We start from the raw sequence: 6903 nt of genomic DNA on the forward strand, positions 1-6903 counted from the left end.
ATTTCGAGTACTTAGCGGGCGTTCATTGTTTAGAAGTCTTAGCTTTTTGCTTCCGCTGTGCAATGAAGATACCGGTCCAGTCACGCCAACTCTGATATTTCGGGGTGTGACAGATTGGTATCAGAGCTATAGGTTTCAGCGAATTAGGTTTCTGTAGAGATACCTAGGCTTTAACCTTACTTTCCTATAGGAACTTAGATTATTAAGACTTGGACACATACAGAACGCCTAGGACTGAATATGGGTTTCCAACCGTTGCCGAAAACAATGGGTCAACATTTCGATTTTAAACATGCACAAGAGTTGTGTTTGATACACGATACACGAAACGATTACATACGGTAAGCAAAACCTTGTGGGTTTATATAACATGCATTTAGGACCTTCGGAAAACTTATGTCGAAACTCATTAAAGGTCCTCACTTAGAAACCGTGACTAACAACTCGGGCAAACACCATTACCTATATTTTCTATGCCATTTTAATTACCCGAGCAGGTAACCACGCGGAACGAAACGCTATTGCGTAGCTATACGTGAAACTTAAACTACACGTCAACGGATGTTGAAGTACATCACACACGACTTTCGAGGCAAGGTCTTTGAGAAGACACGATAGAGCGCTTTTGCGACGATACTAATCCTGTCAACAGAAGAACTACCGATCAGGATGCGACGATTTGTCACACGGTCCTGCAAACGACACAAATCACGCCAATGTGAAGACGTATGTCTCCGCATTCCCCCTATCTCAATAACAACGACTACGCCATGTTCGACATTCCATGGTAATGCCACCTAACAACCGATCATCACACGAAGTTCCAGGTAAAGTCCTTAAACTTCTTTTGTTGAAATTCTGACTTTTGCATATAGCGAGTAGACTTTCATATTTCTACTCCCCCTAATGATCCTTGCATCACAAAAGTTTTCTTTCATAATCTCGAATACTCATTTGCTTCATTCTTGATGAATTCATATGTTACACATGCGTTGTTTGCTACGCATGTGGTTTCACTTCGAATAGATGTTTTGTCAACATCTCATATATTATTTCGCTATACTAAATCTTTGCATTGTATTCTATATGAACCGCATTATTGCAAGGCATTGACTCCTTGGTATCGAGTCAACAGATTTCTTGGAAAACTCATTTTCTTTTAGTGGCATACATGGTTTTTCTTTGTGGCCATGTCGAAACTTTCTTATTGATACATGAATTCATTGTTGGATTCTGTTTCTACCAAGTTCAATTGATTAAAGTTGCTCGTAATATATATTCGATTCAAGGTCCTATATGATGGGTTGAGACCATCATATTCGAAATAATCCCAACAAGCACTTCATTTCATTCGAACCATTATAGGCTTGTTTGGTCTTCGACTTCATGGAATCGTTTCTTTGATCACGATCACCTTGTGGTGGCGTTTTTCACAAGTTTGAAGCTTGCGCTAATCTCGTTGCTCACCTCATGCACGGATTTAATTATTTATTTACTTGTTTGTAGATATTAAATCCGCTTTGTTGATTTATCATATTAAAGCAATCTTAACGCAATCATGTGTTAAGATAATGGTACACAAATTTATGTCATATTTCGGTGTACCTTTTAACGGTTCTTTCAGCATTGATCGGAGATTTTGTGATATTCATTGCTTTTCATCTTCGATCGAGAACATTATTGGGTTGTTATTTCAATATCAATTGGAAACCTTATGAGATTTGTTTTTTTTACTTCGTTGAACCTTCATCTGATTTCCTACACGGTGATACTTGTTCGGTCACCGCTATTATTGAATTGTTTCATTCAATACGACACCTTGAGGCGTCGGTATAAACTTGTAGCTTGTGCTAATCATGATAAGTTGTTTCATGCGAAACTATTTATGCTTTTCGTTTGACACATCATTTAAATAGTCTTAATGCAATTATGTATTAAGACGACGATGCACCAGGGTCGATTGTATTTCATTTCGGTGTATCATTACAATTCAATACTGTCAGCATGTTGACTCTATTCATTTAATGGGTCGAAAATTTACAAATCATTTTTATGATTCTATTTATTCGAGCTTGTTGAATTCGAGTTACACTTATACAACAACCAACGCTAGATTCCGTTGGTATTATATTCTGTTGTTTCAAAAATTGATTGCAGTTTGCGAACGTTCATTTGGAATTCCATTGGTTGAATTTCCTCTTTTGTTGAATCTGGTAAAGCTAGTCACATTGGTGATAGTATCACAACATCTCGTCCACTTGACATCGATTTCTAGAACAAACCCAGTTGAACCGTTGGGTTCCTACCGATGCGAAATGTCTTTACACTCACAAAATCTGAATCAGTTTTGATTCGATAACGCGGTCATTCACTTTGGTATTATTCGGACTTACCTAGGAACGACACAACTTTGAGGAGATAACATAGTCTAAATTTCGAGGACGAAATTTCTGCAACAGGGGGAGAATGTGACAACCGGTAATTAATGGCCTCTAATTACGCAAGTAAGAAGTGTTTAAGGTGATAATAAGTCGTGTTTAAGGCACACATTAACTTAATTAGGCTCTTGGTATGCCCAGGAACGCTTATCGGACGTTACAGCGCGCGTATGATTATTTTCAAAAAAATCTGTTAAACGTTAAGCGACAACGAAATGAAATCGTACAAAATACTGACAACGGCGACGAATATGAAGTCTATACGTATAGTCTAAACATATGAATGGGGTTTCGCGAAAATATCACGCCTTCGAACGGCACAAAGCGAACACGTGAACGAAACGCGACTAAAGGAACGCATCGACAACGAAACGAAGCATCAGACACGCGTATTAACTCAAAAAAAAAAATGAAATATTTAGATATATTTAGCTTTGGTTTTGAATTTTAATGCTCACAGTTAAAACTGATCGAAAAACGGACCAGAAACGACACCTGAAGCATCTTTCGCAATTTTAACGCAACCGACAAAAATACACGTCCAACAACGATATACGACACAATTTTAAGCGTTTGACACTAAAACTTTATTTTACGATAATTTACGACGAGCGGGTGTGAAAACGAATTCGTAGGAGTAACGGGCCACTAAAAACACGGGAAGTGGGCTTGTGGGCCCTGGGCCCAAGCCCACTAATGAAAAACCTAGTTATAAAACACTTGTGAGAACCCTACTTCTCCATTTGATCAGCCGCTACTTCATTTTATCCCCTCATCTTGTCTGCTAACTTAGAAACACACACAAATGCATAAAGACTTCATCTTTTCAAAACCCATTCAAGATGTAACATTCATCTGCCTCAAACACTTTCGACCTCAGCCATACCCCCTCCTCTCGGTCTCTCTCCTCGCCGCTCAAAACCGATGATCGAAGCCGGTTAACCAACCGGTGGTGGATTGTTTCCAGCAGACGACCCCCCCCCCCCTCTCACACTTGTAGATCTGAAGCAAAATGAAAGCCACATGGCGGCAGCGACGCGGTGTCTCAGCGGCGGAGGAGGTGGGTTGCGGATGGTAGTTGGCAATGATGACGTTTCAGGAAGATGATGATGCTGAGTGACAATGAATCTCCGACGAAGATGATGGCGGTGGTAAGGCACTTTGCCAACGAGCTTTTCCGGTGACGTTCCGTTCCGTTCGGGTGTAGATTATCGTCAGCCGCTTGACATCGGGTGGTGGCGAGCAGCGGCCAGACGAGAACAAAAAAAAAAGGAGCCGACAAACGGCGTCGAGCTCCGGCGAGTTACGGCGTGGCCGACGATGAATCGACAGGGGTTACCGATGACCAGTTTCGGCGGCGCCACCAGTACGACGGCGGTGATGGTGGTTCTGAGGATGCTGATGACGATGTGGATGCTAAACATCACAGTTGAAGTCCAGCAGCCCCGATGTTCTTGAGTTTGCTCCGGTAAGTGCCGTTTATTTTTTTTCTTTACTTCTCGACAATTCCGGTGGCGACAATGCTGATGTTTGGCTCAACTACAGTTCAAATTTTTAAGTTTTTGGTTCAGATTTGGTTCGAGTCTCGGTCAAGGCAAGTCAGCGGACAGACTTCGAGTTTCGGGTAAGTGGGAGCGAGATTGGTTCGACCCGGTTCGGATGCGGATCAACAGAGGTCAAGGTGGTTCAGGTCACGGTTCGGTTCGTATTTGAGAAGGTTCGGGACTGTTATGGTTCAACTCGACTTGTTTTGGTTCATGTTTTGTTCTACGCGGTTCATGCTCAGATCCGTTTTGGTTCGGGTACTGTTCGGTCAACAAAGTCACACCAGTCATCATGGCGCGTTGACTGGTCAATGCTGGTCAACTCAGTCAATGACCGGTCAACGGAGTCAGCCGGTTAACAGCAGTCAACACGCAGCCCGGTAAAGTTTTAACGACGCGGAATCTCAAATTATTAGATATATACTTTTTTTTAGATTTATACGCGAACCGAGCTCGACCCGACTAACGGTTTTACATTTAGTGAATTGGTTTCACATTTGACGTTTTTTCTATATTTGACGTAAACTTTATATATATTGTTCGATAAATTGTTGAATTGTGACAAAATATATCGACACCTCGATTGTCGGGATTGTCCAAAAACAGAGGAAACTCTGCCCGATTTTCGTAAAAAAACCTGAAACACGACTCGTATTTATGATCTAAAAATGACATTTATCGAATTTCGAGTTCTTCTTTTAAAATAAATATAAATATATATTTAATTTGACGACGTTCTACAATTTACAAAACGAGTTATAAGTTAACGAAACCCGATAATTTATATAAAATAAATTCTATTGTTAATATTTATTTCAAAACACATTGAAACTCGAATACCTTTATAAAATAAATATAATTAGTTATTATATTTATTTGATCGACGAAAACTCAAAAACTTTTATAAAATAAATATAATTATCTATATTTATTTCAAATGCCCAAAACTCGGAAATATATATATATTTTTTTTTAAAAAATAAACATAATCGTTTATATTTATTTCAAACGTCGATACCTCGTATAAGTTCATAAACTAAATATAACGTTTTATATTTATTACAAACGTCAACGATAGATTGTCGCACCATTAATATATTTATTTACTCTCGTCTTCGAAGACCACAACGAGACTTACCGCTATCCCTCTACGCTTTCTATCACAACGACTAACACAACTTAGTATGTATATATATTTGATTATATACATAAAAATATATATTCTAAATCACACGGAAAACTAAGTCATTTCCAAGACTTAGTTTTATCCCGATTATAAACGGGATCAAATAACCATCGATTGGTTATTCTAAGTCAGAATAAGAACACCCTCATAGAATCGTTTAGTTAACGATTCGGTAGAGCTCGGACACGTAGTTTAACTACGTTATTTTATTAGAAAACTCATAAGTATTCCTTCGTAGGAATGTCATAGTTGCACGCTACGCTAGCAAGTTCACATTCTTGGAGTAACATCACGGAATCACGTTAAGCTAGCTTTGCACAGGAATGTCAAGGTGAGTTCATAACCCTCACTTTTTACGGTTTTACATTTTTTTATAAATGTTTTCGGGGGTGGAAAGACATGCAAGTTTTTGCAAAAGCAAACACTATTTTGATGAACGAAAACGCATATTTATAAACCATGTTGCAAATGAATTTCAACGAACTCGAAAGGTTTACGAAAGGTTTATACTAAACATACCGGTTTTACAAAACGTGCATGATTTTCATGACTAGTGACTGGAATGTCCTAGTTACTACAACGGAACTGGGTTGGCCTGCGTACGAAAAACGAGACAACTCAGTGAGATCATATCCCCCTTTTCTTTCAACGTTTCGGTTTACAACTTTCGGGGGAAAATACATGTCAAACTTAGGTATGATTAAGTTATGGAATGAACTCTTAGATCATGTGAGCATAGGCTGTAACTGAGGTGCCATTAATCCTTTTGAGGACCAAGGAACAAAGGTTAGATCTAATGGGTACGGGCGAGCCCCACTCACGGTCCATGGGTGACCACTTAGAGTGCTGTTGTGTCCCAGTCGAGGTGATTCGACACTAAAAATTGCCTACGCGGGTTGAGTACCTCCTATGTCGTCGCATATATTAATGTCCTCGCGAAACATTAATGATCAACATGTTCATAGACGCTTTACATACCAACTTACAACACTATAACTTTCAAATGTTTTTTTACATTCATTTGACGTAAACTCATAATACATGTATTTACAAACTTTGATAAGGTTTTCAACTTATGTACAAGTAAGAGGACTTGTTGGTCCTGCTTACAAATACTCTTTTGGGCCCGGCCCATTCTCTCTCGTGCAATGCACGAATACTCTTGTGGGCTAGACCCACCGTTTTCATATAACATGCCAAGAAACTGATTTTACTAAACTTTCTCCACAGCTTTTAAACCGGTAAACAAAAAGATTTGTTTAAAATCTTTTTAAAACAAACTATGAACTCGCTCAACTTTATGTTGACTTTTTCGCATGTTCTTTCTCAGGTTGCATTTTTCAAAACTACGGAACGGTTGGAATAGGAGAACCCACGGGATTTCGAGTACTTAGCGGGCGTTCATTGTTTAGAAGTCTTAGCTTTTTGCTTCCGCTGTGCAATGAAGATACCGGTCCAGTCACGCCAACTCTGATATTTCGGGGTGTGACATTTTCTGGGACATATAGTTAATGAGTTGGGCATACATGTGGATCCTGCCAAGATCGACGCCATTAGAAATTGGGCGGCACCAAAGAATCCTTCGGAGGTGCGGCAATTTCTCGGTCTAGCAGGGTACTATCGTCATTTTATTCAGAATTTCTCGAAGATTGCTCAGCCACTCACCTCATTAACACAGAAGAAGGTAGTTTACTCATGGGGAACGAAACAGGAGGATGCATTCCAGCTTTTGAAA

At 39.4% G+C, this 6903-nt stretch overlaps 1 long non-coding RNA gene across 1 annotated transcript; it reads left to right on the forward strand.

Annotated features, from left to right (window-relative positions):
* Positions 1–3185: 3185 nt before the first annotated feature.
* On the forward strand, positions 3186–6547 carry LOC118482302. The gene is made up of 4 exons (XR_004868332.1): positions 3186–3906; positions 4010–4362; positions 5407–5499; positions 6499–6547. It is a non-coding gene; the product is annotated as an uncharacterized LOC118482302 (long non-coding RNA).
* The last annotated feature ends 356 nt before the right edge of the window (positions 6548–6903 follow it).

The sequence above is a fragment of the Helianthus annuus genome, chromosome 9, assembly GCF_002127325.2.
Source record: "Helianthus annuus cultivar XRQ/B chromosome 9, HanXRQr2.0-SUNRISE, whole genome shotgun sequence".
Taxonomy (NCBI): domain Eukaryota; kingdom Viridiplantae; phylum Streptophyta; class Magnoliopsida; order Asterales; family Asteraceae; genus Helianthus; species Helianthus annuus.